This window comes from Rhyacophila brunnea, unplaced genomic scaffold, assembly GCF_057557595.1.
Source record: "Rhyacophila brunnea isolate RB1 unplaced genomic scaffold, BYU_Rbru_1.0 scaffold_21, whole genome shotgun sequence".
NCBI classification, from domain to species: domain Eukaryota; kingdom Metazoa; phylum Arthropoda; class Insecta; order Trichoptera; family Rhyacophilidae; genus Rhyacophila; species Rhyacophila brunnea.
In genome coordinates, this window is record NW_028232871.1 from 8916839 (window position 1) to 8929325 (window position 12487).

General features: G+C 35.6%; 1 protein-coding gene across 8 annotated transcripts in view; it reads right to left on the reverse strand.

Moving 5' to 3' along the window:
• Positions 1-12487, reverse strand: part of beta-Spec (spectrin beta chain) — a 267463-nt gene that overhangs the window by 129431 nt on the left and 125545 nt on the right. Inside the window, exon 2 of one of the 8 annotated variants that reach the window (XM_085949070.1) lies at positions 3090-3165. The exons of the other annotated variants lie outside the window; for them this stretch is intronic. The gene's annotated coding sequence lies outside the window, so the exon portion shown is untranslated. The remainder of the gene's footprint in view (positions 1-3089; positions 3166-12487) is intronic. 8 annotated transcript variants of the gene reach the window in all.

Genomic DNA, 12487 nt, shown 5'->3' on the forward strand with positions numbered 1-12487 from the left:
TGTTCAGTTTAGTCAGTCAATATCACAATTTTAAATGTTTTAAATACTGGTACACATTTTTCAATTTGATACCTATAACTTGGTAATCATAAAATAATTATAAAATATATTCTTAATAGGATGTATATTACCTATTTAATTCAGTAAAGCATGTACGTATAATTATTATTAAAATCTTTAAATTAATTAAGGAGTAGGTACGGTGTGTGTTTTTTTAAGAACTGCAAAGGGTTCTATAAGTCTCGTTAATAAGAATTGTGTAAAACCAAATTTATATTCTCAGTACTATGACTAAAATATCAAATGCGACCCTGCTTGACACCGGTTGCTTTTTAGGATGCAGGTTAAGCAGAATAAAACTTACCGATTTTCCTTATCTTTGGCGCGTTTTGTCGATTCTGCCTTAATTATTCGTTTTCTCGCCTTATCGGGGGTCACTTCTGATATTTGAAACCTTATTTTTATTAATTTTAATTTAAAAAATGTTGAAAAAGATACTATTGACACTCACTCACTCAACGGTTCGTAAACAACTGACGGCCATGTTGTTGTAATCGCCTTCAGTGATTGGCCTGAATGGACATGGCTGAGTGTGATATAATTACTTCAGTGGATATGGGTGAGTCTGAAAAAACTGTTCATCTTTGACTTCCATTTACTTATTATACAGGCGGATTTGGATGGTTTTGATACGAGGGTGGGTCAATAAGTCCTTAGAAAAGCCGACAGGTGGCGCGACTAGTACTGCAAGCGGTTTGTTTTCATGCAGCGGCACTACCGATTCAGTATGCTGCGAAGTTTCAATCAGATTGGTCGGGTTGTTGTGTGTTTCTCGTACATTTAAAAAAAAAAATTGCTTGTGGAAAATGGAAAAATGGAAAATGGAGAAAATTGAGTTTAGAGTTGTTATTAAACATTTTAATATAAAAGGGTTAACAGCAAAGGAAATAAAAAATGAGTTGGATTTAGTTCACGGCATATCTGCTCCTTCACTTGCAACTATTTATAACTGGTTAAATGAATTTAAACGTGGTCGTACATCAACAAAGGATAAACCACGCTCAGGACGTCCTGTAGAGGGGACTACACCAGAAATGATCAATAAAATCCACGATATGGTGTTAAGTGACCGAAGATTAAAGTTGAGTGAGATAATTGAGGTTACAGGGATCTCCAAAGGTAGCGTCATTTCTATTTTACATGACAAATTGGGCATGAAAAATATTTCTGCAAGATGGGTGCCGCGTTTGCTCACAGTCGACAATAAACGCAGTAGGGTGGTGGCCTCTAAAGCTCTGTTGTCGCTCATGCAACGCAATCCGGATGAATTTTTTCGTCGCTTTGTGACTGTAGATGAAACATGGATACACCACTATACTCCCGAGACGAAAGAACAGTCAAAGCAGTGGATTGCGAAGGCAAACCATGTCCAAAGAAGGCGAAAACCGTAAAATCAGCTGGTAAGGTTATGGCTACTGTATTTTGGGATGCGCGTGAAATTATTTTCGTTGATTATTTGGAAAAAGGAAAAACAATAACAGGGGATTATTATGCATCTTTATTGGACCAGCTAAAAAACAAAGTTGAAGAAAAACGGCCTCATTTAAACAGGAAAAAAATCCTCTTTCATCAGGACAATGCCCGTGTTCACACATGTTTACGATCAATGGCTAAAATTGAAGAATTGAAGTTCGAATTGGTCGACCACCCACCGTATTCGCCAGATTTAGCCCCCAGTGACTTTTTCCTTTTCCCAAACTTAAAAAAATGGCTAAGTGGACAACGTTTTTTTTCAAATGAAGAAGTCATCGATCGGACAAATGCTTATTTTGAGGACCTTCCGAAAACTTATTTTTCTGACGGTTTAAAAAAAATTGAGAAACGTCTAACCAAGTCTATTGAGCTCCAAGGAAATTATGTTGAGAAATAAAAAAAAAATACAAAAATAAAACCTGTTTTAATGCTTTTTTCTAAGGAATTATTGACCCACCCTCGTAATACAAAAATGTTAGAAAGCATTAGTTCTTCATAAATTCACAAAAAAGTCAAAAATACCTAAAGGTGGACTTGGCTGAGTTTGAAATGTAGCGACACAAATATAATATGACAAGAAGATTACAAGGGTTGCCAACCTTATTTGAATCGCGACGCCGCGATTAAAACAGCCGAGAAACCTGCAACCCTGTCATATTTGCATACAGATACATTGTTTAGAATGAAACCACTTTAAAAATAAACATAAAATCAATTTTACGGATCGCTTATCAATTGTCACATGTAGTCTAGGTTTGAGCTGTCCGCCGATTACGACGGCTAGTCGGTGCAACACGTAGAAACGGCGGCTCGTGGTTGAACAAACCACCAAAAGTTTACGTCGCATACTGATGTCCATACCCAGGGGTCACGCGTGATGTGTGCATCTGGTGGTTTACATGGCTACACACTTGGGCACTGCATGGGAAACAGCTGTATTGTGTTATGTGGGACAAAAGCATATTTATATAATATATCACTTTGGATACTCACTAAGCCGGTATATAAGTAAGTACCTAAATCATACAATTTAAATGACCAAATTATCCAACAAGATAATCTAATATGTAGTAAATTATATTGGAAAATTCAAAACCAGTTGGGAATTATAAGAGTCAAATGCGAGAATCGTTTTAATGAAGTATAATGTCTGTCGATTCCCTGAACAGAGCCGACATTAAATTTATGTACATAAACCGTAAATACGGTTGGATTTAAATGTCAGATTTGCACGAAAGCAGTCTCATGTCGGTCGCATTTAGTATTTGATACTAATATAGTACATGTCAAAACCAGCTACATTGTTATAAATTGCTGAATATTTATTATTTATGAATCTGTTTTGACATCTTCAAGGCAAGAGATAAAATTCACAATAGATAATATTATAATATTGGCTTATTGTTATGTTAGAAGTTATAACTTATAACATAACGTAAGTGGAGTTTTAATATAAGTCCCGGAACAGTCCCTATATTCAATTTTCGGGAAATCGGGCTCATTAACTGCAGTCACTAAACTAAGTATCGACAAAAAAATAATGTTAAATCAATCACCTGTTGGTCTTGAATGAAGATATCAATTTTAATGAGATGGTCGACGATTGTAATTAATCCAAGAGGGGACACTCACCTGAAACAAAAAATAGAAACAATCAATACAAGAACCAAATATTTTTACGAAATAATACACCATGCTAAAAAGAAAGAACAAGACCATCAATGGTCAAAAGTGAATCCAAAACAGTAAGCCCAACCCGAGAAATTCAACTACAAAGTACACGTGACAAGCCACTCACTTTAAAATTCGCTGAAGGTGGAAAAAACATATTATAATATTGTCCATAATATATACATATTATATTGCAGTGGCGAAGACTCCATACTAGGCGAAAGTTTAAAGCTTACTTTCTTCAGAAAAATATTTTTAATGCATTTTGACGTATCTATGTAACCACTTCATTTTATAAAAATAATTTAATTTTCTGTCAGGAAAGTAGGAATTTTTTATAAAGAAAGGTTTAAAAAAATATATGCAACAGCGCGACGGCCGGTTCGGATTAATCGAGTTGCGAATGATTTAGTTACCAATGATTATTTAGTAACTAATAAGTGCCCGAACACAGTACATTGGTGAATAAGCACTGTTCAGACCTGTCTCGTGGATTGTTTGGTATTTAGTGAGGTGGTGGGGGTGCTACTCGACCGAAAAATTAGAACAAAATGGATTGACTCGACTAAATTTGTCTGTTCATACATGTTTAGTTACTAAATTACTCGCCACTCGACTAAATTAGTCGACTAATGCGAAACGGTCTTTAAACAAATTCGTCTAATATTTGACGTGAATAGTGATGTTTTTATGTATGAACTTTATGTCACGTGACTTCGGGACGTTCGGAGCAAAACCTAAACAAAACGATAGGCGCCATTGTCGACCGTTGAAGTGGGGTCGAAGTAGATACAAAGGTTGTACCTACCGTGGAACTGGCTTTAGTTACTCGCGAGTTGGCCAGTGGAATTTTCGAGAGTTTTACGGACATAAATCAAATCCTACCTAATCCATGTACGTTCAGAGCTAATTTAATATAAATTACAACCGTAGACGGCTAGATACTGCGGTAATTGTAATTTATGCAAATTAGCAACCTGACTGATGATCGCGCGGTGCAATCTATAAATAGACATACATTTATGCAAAATTTAATACATAATGGTCTGTTATGCAATCAGAGGCAAATTATATACGACCGGTAACATCGAGGCGTATAAAAATGCAAATAAGGAAGACCGTCAATTCAAACCGGTCCCGTCCGCCCACGCGACTCGTTTCAGCAAAACGCATACAAAAAAAAACATAAGTATAATATCAAGTAGGTATAATCATTTACGTGGTTTGAAGCTATCCGGGTGTCATAACATTAATCCATCTTCAACTTACCTAACTCCTTGGCTGTGAAACCGTACGGCGGAAAATAGTAATTTTCATAAACCATTGAAACCCAAGTTGGATTTTGATTTCAGTCGTGGTTTATTTCGACGCCCCAAAAGCAAAAGGGCACTTGTGCATAAATTAAGTTTTGAGAAAAACGCATTCTAAGTGTTTTTGGAGTGAAAAAAAATCGTGGAGAGGTTATTACTTAATATTTTGAAATGAAATTTGGAACGCATGTGACCTAATTACTCAAAATTGAAATGCAATTTTTATTTTTTTTATAATTTGTCAAGTTTTGATTTTTAAGAGGTTTTAAGTCACATGTTACCTTTTTCCTATATGCATTTATGAATAGCTTTATCTTCTTCTTTTGATTTGAGAGCGTCCACTTTACGCTTATTGTGATCTTCTAAAATATTTATTTGGGCCTCTTTGTCCGCTGCCAACATGTTTTTAAATTTTTCACAAATTTCACAAGTGCCCTTTTTCTGCAACGAAATTATTTTTTTTGTACAAAGGCCTTTACTCACTTTTCAATGATTACACTTTTTCCTATATTACTATTGTAAACATTGCACATAGTTCCTAAAATCGTGTACATGTTACCTTTTTCCTTTACATTAAATTAAATGAAGATCAGTTTACAAATACGCAAGTAACCTTTATTTTCTTTGCTCAATTGTGAATTCATGGGTTTTGCTTCACAAATGCCGTTTTGCCCATAATGTAGTGAAAAAATTACGAACAAAACTGCATCCATAACTCAAAACCGTCAAAATTGCACATGTGCCCTTTTGCTTTTGGATCGACGATTTATTCCCCAAAATGATAGGAAGTTGGTAAAAAAAACCAAATAGGTAGGATTACAAATTACCTCAGATCAACAAGACAGAGTGTTTTATTTCAATTTGCACTATTTAGGTGCTAACGATTTGACGAGTACATGTGACATGATTTACATGAAACGCTTTGTATTGAAAGTTATATTATTTGTTTCCTAATTTTTCATGGACATGGTGTATAAAACGTCATTATTATTTTCATTACAACGTGGCGTATGGGCCCATAAATACTGTAGATTCGAAGCATCCTCAGCAATTATCGATAACATACTAAGTAATTTAATCTAAGGAAGTAGGTTGCGGAGATTCGACATAAATAGTGCACACTAAACTTTGTCAGACGTACTTATTAGTTTTAATTGCACTAAGAAGAATACAAATTATAGATGGTATTAGTTAGTTTTTAAAATTCAATTAAACCTTGCTCAACCAAACAATAATATATGAAAAAAAATATTCTTCTATCTAGTAGGTAAGGCAGGGTTTAATTTTGATTGAATTTTAACAACTACTCGACACCATCTGACATTTATATTTTTTTTTCAATTAGAATAAATTAGTATGACTGACAAAGTGTGTAAATACAATTATTGTTTGTCCGATCTCGACGGTCTACCTCCACTTTTCGGCACTGGGGTCCAACAGTACAGGAACTTAAAATACATCGAAGGGGAAAGATACTAAGAATAGTGTTTAAAGCTGCAATTATAAACGTATGCATCATACGGTGACAATTCCATCAACAGAATATGTGAATGTGGGACTTCTTCGTGGAGTATTTGCTGTCTCAAAAGTGAAAGACACTCAGAAGGGTCTTGTCAATAAACCGGAATTTTAAAAATCTAAGGTATTTGGACTTTATACACTACTCTAGACATAGGTAGTGGACAAGGAAGAAGAAAATAATCTTTTTTCTGGAGGCGACTATGACACTCGTCGCTATATGATAGGTTTGCCGAATATCCGTTTTTGTCGAAATCGACCGTTTAATGCAGAATGTTTCTTGTATCTAAATGGACCAGAACCATCATTTTCTTTAAATTCCTTTGTAATGGTAATGAATACATCATTCGTATGCTGTAAAAATAACAATTTAAATATCTCCATGTATTTAAATATTGGATTATGAAATTTGTTTTACGTCTCCTGAACATTTGGTCTATTCGACAAACCAATCCTACCTACAGCGACGACATAGTATTATAAAATATTATTGATATAAGACATGGATCAATAAGTGAATTTATCACTGACCGAATTCCCACAGTATTATGTTATACTGTTAAATATTATAGCAAGGGATGTTTGATAAATAAGGGATACCTTTTAGCTTTTCGATTAAGACCTGATAATAGACTAGATTTATTGTGTAATTTTAAAAACTTGTTATATTACCACGATGTTGTGGAGGGTGTAATAAATTATGAATTATAATTGTTCACACCATAAAATCGATAGTTTATGATGTTTTTACGTAACATTTGTTGATTGGGAGACTCTCCCAATCCTTGTCTATGTGTACATATTGCAAGTACGAAAAACTTCTATACGGTATTCAAAATATATATTGCGCGTGTAGCCAATATAGCGCGACCCTTGTTTCAAACGTCACCCCTACTGTAAATTGGGTATGTTAAATATCTGATTATACAATTATTGTCTAATAAATGAATCCAATAAAGTATTTTAATACTATAAAACCATAATTATTACTAATTTTGGACTAATTATAGCAGCCTGGTCAAACCGTGCTATATAACAATAGTATGTTGATAAAGTATGATCAGTATTGCCACTAATCAGCTATAAACCAAGAATTAGCATAGTGATTATTTGTTTAATAATACAGCAATGTTGTAGGTCAAATTTACTATGCTTACTGATGGGTCTTTAGAACTTCAAGACATCTAGGCCTCTGAACAATATACAGAATCCATTGTTTGGAGCTGTACCAAAATCCAACACAAAGCGACGTTCAATTTACTGGCTTCTCTGATAAGATCTCTAATTTATATTATGAATGGATGAATAGACAGAATAATGATATCATGTTTGGTACTTACAGAAATCTGCCTGTTTAGCGCAGTGTTAAAAATAAGAATGATGCATTTTATTCTGTTTGTATGGCAATAAATGTATACACGACAGTAATAATATGATGTAGGACATATTTAGCGATGACGCACACTGATATTCATTACATTAATTATTTGGAATGCCTAATGCCTCATGCGAGAACTTGTTTTCTTAGAAAACGATGATTTTTTTATTAAATTTTAATTCCGTGCGAATTCTACGATTTTTAAATAATTTGCAACCTTAGTAAAAAAAAAACCTTATTTGATACCTATAATTCTAATCTAAGCGTCAAATGAACCAGACTAATTGGAGCTATAAAGGAAAGGAAATCACAGAGATCTCACGGTCAAATTGGCCATGAAAATGAGACAAATTTAACTATGCCGCCAGTTTTCACAGTAAAATAAATATTGTCCTGGTACATTCACCGCTTGCACTGTTTGATATACGCACATATACACTCGTCTCCTCTGCAACACGTCGAATATGTCGATGTGATTTTGTCGGTAGTCACAAAACCGATGTAATTTTAATGTAACTCCGCACACAGCTCGAATGCGACATCTTAGTTGTAAATAAAAGAACTGGTGTCTCCCGAGATAATAATACATTTCCGCGTAGGTACCGTCACACAAAGTTGGAATATTGTGCCCAGTTTTGATGTATGACTATATCCCAGTCGAGACGATATTCAATGTGCGATTGGGCTCAGGTGTCCTGCGTATTATGATTGGGAGTATTCCATACTCGTGAATTCACAATACTGTTATCCAAACCACTCAATGCCTTTACCCAACCCAACATCCGTTCCATATCTGCCTCTAGATTTGTGTAAGCCCGGCTTTAAAAGTGTGTTTTCTAATTACACACATTTGATGTGTGCACTTGCCGGGTTGTACAATTTTAGTTGCCATTTAATTTTCTATTATTATGTAGATACAACTGACAAACCGCCCCAAGCTACAGACAAATACGGAGAGAGAAAGCGAAGGGGGTAGGTGGAGGCGGGCGAGGATGAACACTGATTTATTGTGACATACAGTAGAAAATACAAAGTTAAGTACTTATCTTTTATATAACGCGTGTGCGAGGAGAATCAAGTTTATTAAAAAAGCTTCTTCGGAGCTCAAACAAAGTCCATCTGGGAGAAATGTACTAAATCGAGATTTATAACCGAAAATAGGATATATTTTTTAAGCTTATTTCCATCTGCGTAACGTGACATCTAGTGCCTAACTGAACCATGATATTATAATCTTCAATTTTATATAGGATAGTAAATTTAACTACTCGTTCGCTACCTATAACTGTGGATCAAGTTGAAAACTAGGATTCCCACCATGCAAACAATAATGGTGAAGAATCGATATTATTGTTAATGAATAACGAGGTTGTTCCAGTCGCTGATTTCGTGACCCACCGCAATTAGAATAAACCAACCAGAAGATCACTCCTTTGTATAATTATAGTCACTCTCTTCAAAAAAAAATCGTTACGATCTGCTAACAAAAATCAATTAAGTTAATGCAACTTTTCATGAGACTAAAATTATCTTCTTTAAAAGTTTCTAAAAATAATACACGCGATATTTAACCGAGTCGAATGTTTCATAATCCCAGATAAGTAAAACCACGCGTCCACGATAAACATTTTTGTGGATGCGACAGGTCGCAAACACTCAAATGGGTCATTTCTATACCGGCTCGCCGGTCGCCGCATCCAAATATCTATACCAGGCAATGACATTAATATGGACGAATCATCTGGAAAAGAAAATGACACTCACTTTATTGTCGGGTCCGCCGAATGGCATAATCTGTTCTAACGCCATTACAATAAAGGTGATATTTCTATAAATTCCTGTTGGGTCTGCCGAATGGTTCGGTTCGAACGGGTTCGCTCAAATGAACATTGACATTAGAAACACTGCTCTAACGCCATTACAATAAAGGTCATATTGCTATAAATTCCCGATGCGTGATATCGCGTAATGGAAATTGCGTGACGTCTACCTATACATGCGAATTTACTTGCTAGCTACTGTATTGAGTGCGTCGTCCATTAATAATGTCATTGATACCAGAGAACTCAAAAATAATGGGAATTGAAATAACTAACGGGTAAGGAGGCACGTAACCGATCTCGAGTAAGAAATAATCCGGGATAAACTTACACGTGTCAAGAATAAGTCGTACGTCGAATGCTGACAACTGCTCTCGTTTTATGCATTGACGCTCATTTAATATTGGTGTATCACACAATATTGCACGTGCATAATGCGTCTTTCATTTTCGTAGGACACTCACACATTCAAAACACTGCATCAAAATGTAGTGTATTAAATATTGCCTTTCGGAATTGATCTATGCGTTTCGAGAGGTTACGTGCGACTGCCGCTAGGTAGATGTGCGCGGTTTTCATATGCAACATCGGATCGATGGTCCTCGAAGGTTTGATTTATGGCTGTGCGGCAGACGAGGCGAGTTTAGACGTGAGATCCGGCGTAGGTGAATATTCTACCAGTAGCTGTAGGTGCAGGTCAGGTGGTAATCAACGCGCGGAGTTTTATGACATTGCGAATACCTACGAATTGGTCATTCCTATACCGGCTCGCCGGTCACCGCATCCAAATATATATATACCTACCTACGTCTCGAGAGGTTACGTGTGACTGCCGCTAAATAGATGTGCGCGGTTTTCATATGCATCGACGTTCCTAGAATGTTTGATTTATGGCTGTGCGGCTGTTCAGATGTGAGAGCCGGCGTAGGTGAACATTCTACCAGTGACTGTGGGTACAGTCTTCATGACATTGCGAATGTATGCGGGTGTGGCATAAAATGTTTACCACATGTGGCTGCAGTTTAATGTTCTTGTTAGCACAACTTGAAACCTATAGCTACTAAATTATGTACGTTCTGCCCTACGTGACTTGTTGAAAGTCTCTCAATATTTTCTCTCAAAACCGAAAAACTTTCAAACTAGGTATTGCATAATAAAAGACGTGGCGGGGTACTGTACTATTCATAAGACCACTCTGTACTATACAAACACACCTAAGCAGATATTGAAGAGTTATTGAGAAAATCACTTAACCGTCAGTTAATTCATGCGAGTGTACGACGAGAAGTTTCAAAACCTATGTCGCACCCTAGCAAATAAACTGCCACAAGTCCATATTTACGTGTTTTGAGTTAATTACTACGTTTCATTGTCTATCGCTCATAGTATATGTACCGAAAATTTCATATCTCTAAGTCAATAAATTCAAGTCAAAACTTCATTCAATATCTAAACATATTTCAAAAACACAGTACAAAAATGCGAAAGGTAAAAACTTCAAAGCTAATTTTCTGTGTTTGACGATTTTGAATTGTGGCAGTTTAGTTGCGAGGGTGCGATGTGTGCGAGCTATTCTAACGATTATGTTCTACAGAAATTAACGCGGCTGATAAATAAAAATAAACAGTCGATGCAACAGAGCGCGTCTTCTATTGACAGATGCAACGCTGATTCGTGCCATCTGTTTGGTATCTATCAATCGGCCATATTGTTATAAAACTTATAAATATTAGTCTTGTATGATGACTTGCTTCGACATTTTCCGAGAACAAGTAAACATGAAACCGTATAAATAAACAAATCAAAGAAAGATAATACGTTTTTGCCTAAAGCATGGGTGGCCAACCTTTTCAGCAGCTGGGCCAGATTCTAAAAATGAGATTTCCTACCGGGCCGCACAACTATATATTAAGTAGGTATATATATTAATAAAATCAAACAAAAATGAGAATCAAACATATTTATTAGATTAGACTTTTTTTAAATAAGTAATAAAAAAAAAAATAAACAAAATAATATAAAAATAATAAATTTTAGTGATATGTTTGATTTTGTGTGGCAGCACTAAGTGCATCAATATCGATATCGAGTGAGGTTGTTCCTACGCGCAAACAGTTTTCCAAATGCACATCAGTGATTCGTGTTCTCACTCGGGATTTGATATGCTTCATCCGACTAAAAAGCTGTTCACACGTGCAAGTGTTTCCAAATAGCGAAGTCATCATTAGAGCATGTCTGTAAAATGCAGGATATTTCTCCTTGCCCAAATATGTTTTGTAAAACTCTTCCAAACCAACCTGATGGAATTTCTCCTCTAACTGTTCCCCGGTAATAAATTTACGTCTACGGAGAATGGCGTTGCAAATGCAGCAAAAAGCACACAGTGCTTTTTAAAATCTTAAGCCAATATCGAATCTCAATTTGCGAAATTAGCACAACTAGCGGCAGCATTTGATATTATTTTTATTTTCTCACTGCTACACGGGCCACAAGTTGACACCCAGTGGGCCGCGGGTTGGCCACCCATAGCCTAAAGTAACCTATACACACTCCAAATACCAAACTTTGCTATATCGGACGACGGAAAAGAAAATTCAATATTGCAATTCCTGGAAGTATTTATAGATTTAATAATTATAACACAAATGTTTAAATTAGATTATACTGATTAGAGTTATAGCTATACCACAGCTGAGGCATGGTCTAAAAAGAGCGTGACTAGGCGATGCGCGGATTGTGCAAATGACGCGAGCCGAACGAAATATAATTTGTCATAAAAATTCAACATGCGTCCTTTTATGTTGTTTATTATTATATTCGTAATAATAATAGTATATTCATTGACATGTTTTCTTTTTCATGTAGGCATGCGGAACGTTTTTTAGTCATCTTTACACGATTTAAGAATATATTCCTCCGATGCCATCACAAAACAAATTGACGTGCAAACAGGTCGACTATCGCTCTCCGAATGGCAACGCGGCCGAAGTTTCGTTCCACATACAGTTGAAAATTATTTGCCGTTTCACTTATGTACGCTCTTGAGTAATACTTTCTAGTAGTATTATTTAACAAACTATTAATTACAATTTTTTTATTCATTTTATGGAGGTTCGATTCCTGCTGGGTGTTCAAAGAAGATTTTTTCTATTGGTTATAATATATCGTCACTGTTCTGGCAGAAGACACTAATTCGGAAAAATGAAATATTGAGTTAGTACCAAAATGTTCCTTATTTCAAACTTTACCGTCTAGAA